A 13,609-nucleotide genomic window follows, 5' to 3' on the forward strand; every position below is an offset into this window, starting at 1 on the left:
CGTCCCCATTGCCACCATGATCACACATACCTTGCTCACATCACCCCCACTATCCCACTGTCACTCAATACTCTCCCCATCTCTGCATCAAATACACAGCTATCATCCACAATTTTACACATGGTGCCCATCCCCTGAAATCTTTCTCATTTTCTCTCTCTTTTTTTCCTTCCCTTCTCTTCTCTCCTGCCCCCATACCACATACTTTCCCAATATGTGGGTATTACATGAATGCAGATATAGTAGGGAAACTTCTTACTTGAAGCTTCATTTCAGAGCTTTAGTAAGTAGAGGAACAGACCATGCTCAAAAGTTACAATATTTTGTGTTCGCACTTTAGCTAGTTGTAAATGGATTCCTTTTGGTACATTTGCCTTTAAGAAGCATTTCTTCATGTTTTGTTACTGCATTTAGATGGAGTTTTTAAATATTCCATTGATATGACTTTAATATGAAACTATGCAGTTATATGCACTATACTTAAGTCTTCCTTAAATATCCCAACAGTTTTTTTGTGAAGCTAAAAGCAAAATTGTGATATTTTTGGTACTGAAGAGGATAGACAGGTTCAAGCAAATGGCAATACTGAAGATATCACTGAGCTATGTTAGATGGAATGCTTAATCTTTACTTCTCATGTTTCCATGTGGAAGAACTTCAACTAGACTAACACTCCTGCTTTTCTGTCCATGGGAAAAGAAATGAGTTATATGACTAGTATGTTTAGGAGAAATATCTGAGTAGGCTTGGCTTGGGCCCTTGCTCTCCGCTTCCCTTTCAGGAATCTGTGTGCCTATAGTGAACATGCATTCTGACTGGCTCCCTGCCATACAATAAGGCGCCTACTTTGGCCTGGAGTCTTGTGGTTTTGCAGTTGTCTGGGTAAATTTGCCTAATTCTGTGGTCCACACTAATTGGAACTCCACACTAAAACCATCTTCTCCAACCAGCTTTATTAGTAATGAAGATGATGTTTTGATCTCCATCTATCTGATTCCTACTTTTATATTTTAATTGGTTTTGAACCTAGGCAGGGAAGACAAGTGTTATTTATTGATCCCTTACAATTCCCACACGATGTAGACCACTGAAATCATGCAAATTCTCTTTACTGGCTTTATCCGTCTTTTAACACAAGCAAGTTTCTAGGTGGAGTTTGTTTTTGATTAGCACTTAAGATTGCTTAGAACTCTTTCATGGGATAGGGTGGCAAATCTTTATGTGAAATACTAGAAAGGAGTTAGATATTCATCCAGATGTATGGAAGCCTTACTAGAGAAAGACAGATTATACATCGGTGAACCATTTCTTAAGGGGTAAAAAACCCTTTTAATAAAAAACTAGAATTTAGTCTGATAGGATGTTCTTGTTAACAAGTTTTCTGGAAATTTATACTCTAACAGTCATTTTGGCTATTTCTTTTTTTTTCTTTTTGCTAGCTAGCTTTGTGCTAGCTTTTGAGCCCTTGCATACAAACTTAAATACTGTGCTTGTCTGCTTATTAGTGAAATAACACCATTTCAGAGTACAATTTGTGTCCAAGGTAACTAGGCCCAAATATTGGAATTTTCATTTTACCCTAGGACAATCTGTGTTGTACAGAAATGCCAACTGTTCTCTGGAAATAAAGCAGTGTGAGAACTGGACTTCACATGTGACCTCTTTTGCATAAGAACACTTTTCATACTTGCACATAGTTGGGTGTTCTAGTGGTACTGACCCAAATACAACAAGGTCAATACTGCTAATCCATTAGCAGTACTATTTACAATTACCAAGATATGGAAGCAACCTAAGTGTTCATCAACAGATGAATGGATAAAGAAGATGTGACATATACATTCAATGAAACACTGCTCAGCCATAAAAAAACAATGAAATTTTGCCATTTGCAGCAACATGGATGGACTTGGAGGGTATTATGCTAAGTGAAATAAGTTAGACAGAGAAAGATAAACACTCTATGATATCACTTATACGTGGACTGTGAAAGATAAAACAAACTTGTGAATATAGCAAAAAAGAAACAGACTCACAGATATAGAGAACAAATTAGTGGTTACTGGTGGGGAGAGGGAAAGGGGGAGGGGCGAGACAGAGGTAGGCGTTTAAGAGGCAGAAACTACTAGGTATAAAGTGAATAAGCTACAAGGATATACTGTACAACACAGGGAATATAGCCAATATTTTATAATAACTATAAATGGAATATAACCTTTAAAAATTGTGAATTAGCATATTGTACATCTGAAACATATATTGTACAGCAACTCTACCTCAATTTAAAAAAAAACCACAATGAGATATCACCTCACACCTGTCAGAATGGCTATCATCAAAAAGTCTACAAATAACAAATGTTGGCAACCATGTGGAGAAAAGAGAACCCTTGTACACTGTTGGTGGGGATGTAAATTGCCACTATGGAAAACAGTATGGAAGCTCTTCAAAAAACTAAAAATGGAACTACCATATGATCCCTCTGAATTCCAGACAAGATTGATTCATTGACTAATTCATTTATCCATTCACCTATCCATTCATTACTTTATGGTGCTATATGTTAATCTAATCAATACATTTAATAAGGACCTGTTACGTGTCTGGCACTGTTCTAAGGCCCTTGAGATATATCAGTGAACAAAACAGACAAAAATCCCTGCCTTCATGAAGCTTACATTATAAAACATACTTAGGCATACCCTGATCAAATTCCTGAACTCAAAGAATAAAGAAAACATCTTACAAGCTTACAGATAGAAAGAAAAATTATCTACAATAGAAAAATTAAAGCCAGACAGGCAAAGAACTTTACACGAAACTTCATGATCTCAATCACTAATTTTCCCAGAAATGGCTTTACTAAATTCTCAGGGACGCTGAAGTCAGTCTTTGACTCAGAACCTATGTTTTCCTAGGACACATTATCTAACAGGGGCAATACTACCCTTTTCTCATGCAATTAGATGTGTGCTTTTCAATTTTTTTAAAATTAACAATATATTGTTTAGGGACATACATATAAGGTGATAAAACTATAAGAAAACCAAGGGGATTGTTAATACAAAAGTCAGGGAGAAGTGTTATCTCTAGATGGAGGTAGACGGGAGGGGTGATTGGAGAAGGGCACATGGGAGGGGGGGCACTAAGGTATGGCTAATGTTCTATTTCTTGTCCTGGCTGGTGGGTTTACTGGCATTATTTTATTCATATTATTTTAAATGTAAATAATAATTCATTCATTCAACAAATAATAAGTGCCTATCATGTATCAGGCATTATTCCAGGCACTGCGGACACAGAAATAAATTAGATAAAAATCTCCGTCCTTATGGAGCTTGCAATAAAATTTTCCAGAGCTTAAGCACAAGAACATACACACTGAAAGAGTCTACCAAGTGTCCAGTACAATAGATACACAAATATCCACACATCACCATGAAATTTCAGAATATCAGTGATAAAGTAGAAATTCTAAAAGTTTCCAGGAGTTGGGGGGTGGAAATAGTCCAGATTGGAACAGGAAAGAAAGCTCTAGAAAGGGGATTTCCAGAAAATAAATTTTCTGGATAACCTAACTTACTTGAGCATGTTGCAAAAACCCAAACAAAAACAAAAACTAAACAACAGACATACAGATTAGATGGAAAAGATAGTAATATATAAAAAATGCAGGTGAAAAGCAATTATTAAATCTAGAATTGATAAAAATGTGTACAAGAAAAATGTAATCACAATTCACTATTGGTCTCTTTAGTGAACAATGCACACACAATAATGTAAACGTTATCATTAAAAATGTATGCTATAACTATATTAAAAGGATGGAGAAGGGAAGTAGGAGAGGAAAAGTGAAAGTTTAATCTTCATCTACCATAATGGGAAGTCAACAGCTAATACCTGAAATAAGTAACTCAAGAAATAATAATATAGCCGTATTGTTTAGAATTATTGAGATAAAAACCAAAATAAATAGCTAACACATTTCAAAGTTGGTTACTTCAGGCATTTGAGCCTGGTGAGTGTGGGGAGGTGAAGCTAAATACTGCTATTTTTTGTTATGACTATATATTTTTAAGCCATATATAGGCCTTATTATAATATAGAATATATTGTATCTAAACATTATACTTACTATAATAAAAATACAAAATAGAATATACTTTCATTATAAAGGGAGCTAGTTAATTATAAAGGAAAGGGATATGATGAGAACTGGGACTTACTGAAATTAATATGGCCAACAGAATAGATCAAGAGGTGAGGAGCATATAAATGTAGAAAGTGAAGGGCCCCTTCACTTCATTCACTACATGAATGTTTGCCTTTTATTCTTTTGCAACTTATGGAAGTGGGTGTTCCAAATTGTTCTTAAATTGTAGCAATAGTCAAAGGGGAGTTTTACACTTGAGAAGTGACCACCAGAGGACCTGGTAGCCCCAGTCTCACAGGTAGAGTAGAATTGGAAATTATGGGTCCAAGATAGTCAGAGACAGGGGAGACTGAAGACAGGAGAGGGGAAATTTATTCTGGGAAAGAAACTCAAACTGCCACAAGAGGGCACAAGAAGAATGTAGTATTTCCCCTGGTTCCCCTCCTACCTTTCCTGCTGCTCATTCTTAGCTTTTTTGCCCCATCCCCACTCCCAAATGCCTGTATTTCTGAGATTCTGCCCCGCCCCCACCTTTTCTCACTCCACACACTCTCCTGGGGCAAGCTCATTCATACCTTAATTAAAACCACCACTTCTATGCTTGATGACCTCCAAATCTATCTGTAACCCTACTTGCTTCACAGCAGAATAAATTCCTGACTGCTTACTGGATACTTCCTCTTGGGCATTCCAAAGGTGCTTCAGACTTTGACCGTTCAAAATTGAACTCATCATTTTTTCCCCTCAAACCTGTTCCTTATTCTGAGTTCTCCAGCTCATGGAATGGCTTTTACATTTCAACCACCCAAGGCAGAAAGAAAACTGAAGATCATCCTAGATTCCTTCCTCTCATCGGCCTCCCTATATCCTCCAGTCAGCCACTGAGTTCTTAATTTTTCACATACATGTATTCTAATTTCATTCCCACTGCCTTAACTCAGGCTTCAACATCTCTCCTCTTTTGTAATAGCCTCTGAACTGGTCTCCCTGTACCCAGTTCTGTCTTCTCCAGTCTATCCATCAAAATCTCATCCACTAGACAACTGATGAGGACATACTGTATAGCACAGGGAACTCTACTTAATGCACTGTGGTGACCTAAATGGGAAGGAAATCCAAAAAAGAGGGGATATATGTATGTGTGTGGCTGATTCATTTTGCTGTACAGTAGAAATGGACACAGCATTGTAAAGCAACTATACTCCAATAAAAATTAATTAAAAAAAACTCATCCACTGGATATTTCTAAAATGCAAAACTGATCCTGTTAATCCCTTGACTAAAATCCCAATATCTCCCCACTGTTCTTAGTATAGCATTCAAGGATCTCAATGATCTGGCCACTATCTTCGTCTCATTAAATACCTTCTCACTTTCTATGTTTCAAGTATACTAACCATCTTGAATATACCATAAATATACTGAAAACATTGAGTTATTTCATATAATGTGTCTTTGCTCATACCACCACCGCTTGGAATGACTCTCTTCTATTTCTCAGCCCCAACAGTTAAAACTGACAACATCTACACACCTTTCAGGACTTAAGCATTAATTTCTTTCTGGAATGCTCTCCCACCCAACAGAATTAACTATGTCCTCCTCTGTGTCTCTAATGTATTCTATATAGACTTTTATCAAGCATCTGTGATATTTCGCTGTGTAGATTTGTTTATGTGTCTCTTCTACTAATATCAGCTTCTCTAGGACCAGGAACATATCTTTTTCATCTCTCTATTCAAAATATATATCACAGTGCCTGGTATAAAGAAGATGCTTAACAAATGTTTCTGAATAAATAAAAGAATCATCATAAGGATGTAATATATGAGGCCAGCCTGATGCCAATCTCCTATCTATGGCAGACATCAGTAATCTACCATAGAATTGTCCCCTTGCACCTCAGAATCATTGTCAAGCCAGCATATTATGAAAACCGATTTCAATCAATTGGAATTGGCACAAGATATAAAATTTATTTCTTATCCTGGAATGTAGGCTGTCACAATGGAGTGCCTCAGTAATTACTGGAGTTGATCTAAGAGAATTAACATGGGAGAATTAACATAACTAATGGCAGAATATCTCCTAAACACTCTTTGCAACAGTATGTTGTAGCAAAAACTGGTATCAGGAGGTAAATTCTGTCTGTATACATCCAGCACTACCCATTGAAGAGACATCTTGTCATCCGAAGAGACAAAACCCCATATATTGGTATTCTGATTTATACTTCAATTTCACCTCAATTGATTCAGAAAATATTCCTCTCTAAGGATCAGAAATCTGATAACAAGCAAAGTGCTGCACCTGAGCTACCAGGCATATCACACTTGGAGAAACAATGGATCAACTTATCTTCATTCCTTCTGCATCCAGAACCCCTGGGAAAGTACAGAAGAGAAAAACTCCTTTCTCAAATGGAACAACAATCTATTGGAGCACTGTTTCCAAATCTTAAGACCATAACACATATACAAAATGATAACATAGGTACAGACATGGGGCTATACTGGACAAGACTGTTCATTGCCAGAAGTAACTGGCCTGGAAGCTCCAGGCAAATTGGGCTGCCTGTATAGTGTATTAGTTTCCTATTGTCACTACAAATTACCACAAACTTAGTGGCTTAAAGCAACATAAGTTTATTCTTTTACAGTTCTAGAAGTCGAAAGTCTAAAATGGGTTCACAAGGTTGCATTCCTTCTGGAAGCTCTAGGGGAGAATCCATTTCCTTGCTTTTTCTAGCTTCTAGAGAGTCTACAGTTTTTGGCTCATGGTCCCTTTCTTCATCATCAAAGCCATCAGCTTAGCATCTTCTTTCCTCTCTGACCCCTGCTTCTGCCCACATATCTTCTCTCTATAACTCTGACCCTCTTGCCTATCTCTTATAAAGAGCCTTGTGATTATACTGGGCCCACCCTAATCATCTAGGACAATCTCCATATCTCAAAATCCTTAACCTTTTACCATTTCAAGTAACATATCAGGTTCATATTCAGGTTCTGGGAATTAAGACAGACATCTTTGGAGGCCCACTATTTAGCCTACCATTTGCAGATTGTGCAAGCTTTGCATCACATGATTCTGCAGGGTATCATTCACACTGTGCACATCATAGATATTTGCATTTATTATGACAATTTTCTGGCAGGTATTAATAAAATGTTTTGAGGAAGAGATACCATATTCCAATTCACACAAAGGTACCATATGACTTAGCAGAAGCTCATGGTCTAAAGTGATTAATATCTCAACACAGCTGTAAAACACTGGGGTCTGGGAGCTCTGTATTATAGAGGGTTGAGGCCCTGGCAGAACTAAAAAAATTATAGCAAACATTCATTAAGTGTATACTATGTGCCAGGCACTACACTAGACACTTTATAACCCTTAAAATCCCTTGAATCTTTACAACTTGTTGTGGTATTAATATTCTGACCTAAAAAATGAGCAACATGAGACTCAGAGAGATTTATTAAATATAACCAAGGTCACACAGCTAGAAGGTGGTTAAACTGGTAAATAAACCCAGGTATAGCTGATTCTAGAACATAAATACTTTTCTGCTGTACCATGCTGCCTCTTTTTTTTTTATTCTTTTGGCCGTGCCACGCGGCATGTGGGATCTTATTTCCCCAACCAGGGATTGAACCCATGCCCCCTGCAGCGGAAGCGCAGAGTCTTAACCACTGGACCACCAGGGAAATCCCCATGCTGCCTTCTTAAAGTGAGAGGATATAAAAATCAACGTATTAGAGTTCTTATACCTTGGGTTTCTGGAAGTCACACTGATCTGTCAATGCTAAGGCACTGAATATTCCTATGGCAATTTCAAGCAGTAGTTCCTCTGAATACTGGATGACAGACAAGCAACCTATGTCTATACCCATACCGGGAGGAAAATCATTCCATATACCCTAGTTTCTCCACTTCTTATTGGCTAGATTTTCTCGGTTTATTTTGGCTTTTCTGGTTATAATTCCTAAAATGATCTGGAACCTTTCCTGAAGCTTCCAGCACACACATCTGTCTGGCCTCCATTCTTACTCAGTCTTTTTTAGAACTGGACAATTCTCCCGTATTTCGTGATGATGAAACTGACCTAGCCAATTTCAGAGCCTACACCATGAGAAGTGGTTATGGTGAACATTTGAGAAGAGAATCCAGTTATTAATGAAATCTTTCAAGTTTGGAGGTGATCCCTATTCAAAGCGATAAACTCTTTATAACCTTTACTCCATTTTCTGGAGCTCAATGTGGAGTTTCTGGGAGTATTTACCAGATTCCAAAACTGACTGAAGGCTACCAAAACTCACTGCACTGAAGAGTGAATTGTGATTTCTGGAATGAATCACTTAATGATGAATAAAGGCTAACAAATCTCTGAAGATTTACACATTGCCAGTATAAACCCAGAATAATTAAACTGTCTAGGATTCAAACCCTGGCTCTTCCAGTGATAGCTGTGTGACCTTGGGAAAATTCTTCCATCTCTTTTTCTTGGTTTCTTCACATGTAAAACAAGGATGAGAGTTCCTATATTATACGATTGTTCCAAGAATTAAATGATTAAACAAACTATGTAAAGTTCTTATAGTAGTAGTATACATGGTAGGTGTATAATTATATGCAATAAATGGAAAGTATTTTAATTAACTTTTATTATGAATCTTTTTTTCATTTTTACCAAGATCTGATTTTTCTCACAAAGACCTTTCCACAGCATTACATTAATCAGATACCTGTACTGTCTAATGCTGAGCAAGATTACACTTCAAATTGAAGGCCTTTCTACATTCACTGCACTATGAACTCACTGATACCAAATAAGGCTAAATCCTAAGGAAAGCATACTCATATTTTTTACATACATTGAGGGTCTTGCCTTTATGAATCACTTAATGATAGATAAGACTTAGCCTCTAATTGAAGGCTTATTCATTCTAGTAGTTTCTCTCCACTATGAATTTGCAGATGATAAACAAGGATCTCCTTCCATCTCCACTATGAATTTTCTGATATTCTATAAGGACTCATATCAACAAAACCCCTTTCCCACATTCATTACATGTATAAGCTTTCTTTGCACCATGAATTCTTTTTTGGCTTAATAAGATCTGAGCTAGATCTGAAAAGCCTTCCACACAGGCATTGCAACCAGAGGTTTTTCTTCCCTTGGAACTCTCTCATATTTCAAAAGAAAATGTCTGAGCTTGTCCTGAAGTCTCTCCCAGTTAATACCCTCATAGGGTTTCTCTTCACTATGCATTTTCATATGGTGGAAAAACCTTGATTATTCACTGCAATTTCTTTCACATTGGGAAAGTTTCCCCACCCTATGAAACTTCTGGTGTTGAAAGAGAACCGAGTTCTGCCTGAAGGCCTTCCCACATTTTTACAGCCATATTAATAAGTTCTCAGGTGTGAATCCTCAGATGTCAAATTAAGATTGGCCTCATGACTAAAAATTCCTTTATATTCATTACCTTCACAGGATTTCTCTCTACTAGAGTACTCTGAGGCATCAACCTTGAACACTAACAAAAGACTTTTAGACACTAATCATACATGTAGGGCTTCTGTGCATCAAAAATTTCCCAGTGTCTCACACATTCTAAAAACTTTGCAGAGTCATAGTCGTATGAACCATATCTCTATGCTCTTTCTCCTAGGGGCTTTCCTCATATAACAGACATCTAGCTCAGCCTTTTCTCAGCCAATGCACTCTCAGCCTTTCTCTTCAGTAGGATTATTTTTATAAGTGGCAGTATTGTGCCCGCAACAGACTTGCCTGGAGAAAGGAATATGTTAGATTCTTCCCTGCCAAGCCTTCTTGCAGCCTATGTCATCACATGCCAAGTCTTCTCCACAGAAAAGACTCTGACCAATTGTTCTTGGATTCTGGATCCATAATATTCTTCGGAATTTGGCTTTTTCTGAGATTTCCCTCATTGAAATAGATCCTACTCTTAGTCATAATCTTATCATCTAAAATGATAGATCCTCAAACATAAATGGGCAAAAAACATAAGTAAACCAGTCACAAAAAAGGAAATATAAAAAATAAATACATGAAATATTTTACCTTATCAGTCATCAATAACTGTAAATTGAAACAACCATGTGAGATTAACTGTTCCTCTCATTCTCACCAAGCAGTTTATATGAGTGCATGTTTGACTGTTGTCCTTGCTGGTATGAATGTAAACTGGTAAAAACTTCTAGAAAACAACTTTCCAGTGTGTAATTATGAGCCAGAGAATAGTCGTACCTTTTGAGCCAGTAATTACTCTTTAAACAATCTACCGAACAAAATGGTCAGATATGCAAATAAAGATTCATGTACAAAACGATTCATTGAAGCATTTATATTAGTGAAAAAATGGAAACACACAAAATATCCAAAAACATGGAAATGGTTAAATAAATTGCAGTGTACTCTTATGATGGGATATTACGCAGGCAACAAAAATGTTGCCTAAAATTGTTACTGACAAGGGAGATTCTCATGTGAGATAATTTTTAAAGAAAGCAGGTTTTAGAGGAGAAAGCATGGGTTGAATTGTGTCCCTTTAAAATTCACATGTTGAAGTCCTAACCTCCAGTAACTCAGAATGTGACTGTATCTGGATATAGGACCTTTGAAGAGGTAATTTAGTTAAGATGAGATCATTAGGGTAGGCCTTTATCCAATATGACTGGTGTCCTTATAAGAAGAAGTTAGAACATAGAGACACAAAGAGGGAAGACCATGTGAAGACACAGGGAGGAAAAGATAGCCATCTACGAGCCAAGGAGAGAGGACTGAGAAGAAACCAACCCAGTCAACACCTTGATCTTAGACTTCTAGGCCTCAGAATTCTGAGGAAATAAATTTCTGCCATTTAAGATACCCAGCCTGTGGTACTTTGTTATGGCAGTCCTAGCAAACTAATACAGCGGGATACAAAATTGTATATACTCAAAAGAAATATATCAATTAGTTAATACGATTTATATCTGGGTAATGAAATGGACAATTTTTATTTCCTTCCTTATAAAGTTTTGTTGTTCTCCAAAATCCTCACGATGAGCATGTGTCTACCTTTATAATACAAAGTATGTAAAAAAAAAGATAAAGATATCCATAAGCAAACAAAGAATAGACAGAAAATACACATATAACTTTTACCTGATGAAATGAAGCTGCCAAAATGAGGTAGAAAGAAAATTAGTCAGAAAACTAAGGTCTAGGGACTTCATGGCTTTGTCTCATTTTTAGGTGGCCTCCCAACTCAGGGAGAGAGGGACTTGGAGAAGCAAAGTGATGTGAGGATGACTAGTTTGTTTGGAGGCTAATGGCAGAGACAACGAAAGAGATTCAACTGAGTGGAAATGGGAAGATGACCTGAACAAAGGAGGTGTTGAATGTGTAGAACTAAGAGAGAAAAGCAAGGATTTGGAAGAAGGGAGACAGCAAGAGATTCATTTTCAGGGCACTGAAGAAGGGGAAGCAATAGAGAAGGGAGAAGTAACTGGGCATGCTAACAAAAAGGTAACCAAAAAGAAAATAGGAAAAGAAAGATTCTCTTTTGCCTGATTTTATGGCACCCACCAGATGGAGAGTTTGAGAGGGGTATAGGGGTTTAGAATATGTCACCACAAAATATGCCACGTTGGCATATTGATTATTTTGAATTAAAGGTACTTGAGAACCAGCTGGTGCAAGAACAATACTCTGACACTCCTTTGTCCCCCTGAAAGCAGGAGAAAACTTTCTCAAGAGAAAGATATCCTCCCTGTACCAGAAGGGTAGAAGGCATCCTTATCACCAGAGATAGGGAATTTAGGGCCCGAGAAGGCTGTACAAACAAACCTTGTTAATTCTTTACTATTTACTATTTCTAGGCCAAACTCCTTTGCCTTGTCGATTCTTCACAAATACATTGTTTTTTTAATCTACAAGGTATAACAGCTCTCTGCTCTGATCACTTGAGTCTCACATTTTTGTGGGACTCCTGTACATACAAAATTAAATTTGTTTTTCTCCTGTTAATCTGTCTTATGTCAGTTTAATTATTAGACCAGTCAAGGGACCTATAAAGGAAGAAGGGAAAATTTTCCCGCCCCTATAGTTGCAACAATAAAGACAACAACTACTACAACTGTTTAGTAAGCATATACCAAGCACAAACACTCACTGAAATACTATATTTCACATGGAAACCTTGAGAGATAGGTATTATTATTACAAATGTATAGATGAAGAAACTGATGGTCAGAGAGGGAAACTGAGTTACTCAGTATTTTAGAATTAGTAAGTAGGGGAACTGACAGCCAATTCAAGTATGCCTGGCTCTTAAGCTCCTGTGTTTTCCACCATGCAAAGGGGCCTTGTGGGCATTCACCAACCAAAATTCCAAAACTATCCTAACACTATCTAATAAAGCTGTAAGTTCACAAGTCCCTCCCTACCTCAGTTTCCTTCCTTTGCTCACCTAAGAGGATTTCTTTCTGGGTTCTTTTGTCCTTAGCTCTTTCCAAATTCAGCTGGGAATTTATTTTGGTCTTTTGATGTGGAAAATCCTGCAGTTGAAAAGGAAATAAAAGTTTGTGGTTAGAGCTGGGGTACTGCATGTCCCTAAATTCAGTTCTGAAGGGTAGGGGCGGGGTGGGTGATGGAAGGGGGTTTCTTACTTATTAGATGTTTTAGAACCAGGCAAAGGTCTTGTGAAAGAGGCATAGAAATGCTTGTGTTCCCAAGAGCCACGGAGAGGGAGCTGACCTTGAGGGATGAAAACCTGATAAGAAAAACACAAGTCATTTACTCTCCATGGATTTGTTCCATAATCCAGGAACAAAAAACACTGGAATCCAAAGGTTACAGTGCACTGAATTGGTTAAGCACATAGGCTTCAGGGTTGAATAGAGCAAGGCTAAAATCCCAATGTTACTTCTTACTTGCTATTGGACCTTGGGCAAATATCCTTACTTTTCTGAGCACTGGATGTGTGCAAAGGGAGTGTTGCCTGCCATTCCAGTAAACAACAAATGTTGCCAGCCATCAAGTCAGCAGCCACTGCAGCCGCCCCCCACCCCTCCCGCATGGTGCGCCCTGAAGGGAATTCACGATGGAGAAAAACAGGAAGCATTCTGTGCTGGGGATACTGGCCCTAGACAGTTATAAGATGCGTATCTAAGGAATAATTTGAGCCCAGACTCTTGCATCTTCCCATACACAGAAAAGTACTAAAACCGTTAACTTGAGATGTCTATTTTTGTGATTAGCAGTAATATTTTGATGTTCGACTACATTTTTTTCCAGCAAAGAACTCCTATATACCCTGTCTCCTCCCTTAGTAAGGTCCCCGAATCAAACTTAACTCCCTACTTTTAGGTTGTACATATTTCCTCAGCCAACAGATCTTTCCTCTATAAAATAAAGAAAATAAAAACCCAAAAGGTAATGAGACG

At 37.6% G+C, this 13,609-nt stretch overlaps 1 protein-coding gene across 4 annotated transcripts in view; it reads right to left on the reverse strand.

Annotated features, from left to right (window-relative positions):
* MAGED1 (MAGE family member D1) overlaps positions 1-13,609 on the reverse strand; it is a 70,948-nt gene that overhangs the window by 25,337 nt on the left and 32,002 nt on the right. The window contains exons 2-3 of one of the 4 annotated variants that reach the window (XM_082376018.1): positions 12,833-12,936; positions 12,634-12,721 (exon numbers count right to left, since the gene is read on the reverse strand). The exons of the other annotated variants lie outside the window; for them this stretch is intronic. The gene's annotated coding sequence lies outside the window, so the exon portion shown is untranslated. The remainder of the gene's footprint in view (positions 1-12,633; positions 12,722-12,832; positions 12,937-13,609) is intronic. 4 annotated transcript variants of the gene reach the window in all.

Source organism: Balaenoptera borealis, assembly GCF_965194805.1.
Source record: "Balaenoptera borealis genome assembly, chromosome: X".
In the NCBI taxonomy this organism is placed as follows: domain Eukaryota; kingdom Metazoa; phylum Chordata; class Mammalia; order Artiodactyla; family Balaenopteridae; genus Balaenoptera; species Balaenoptera borealis.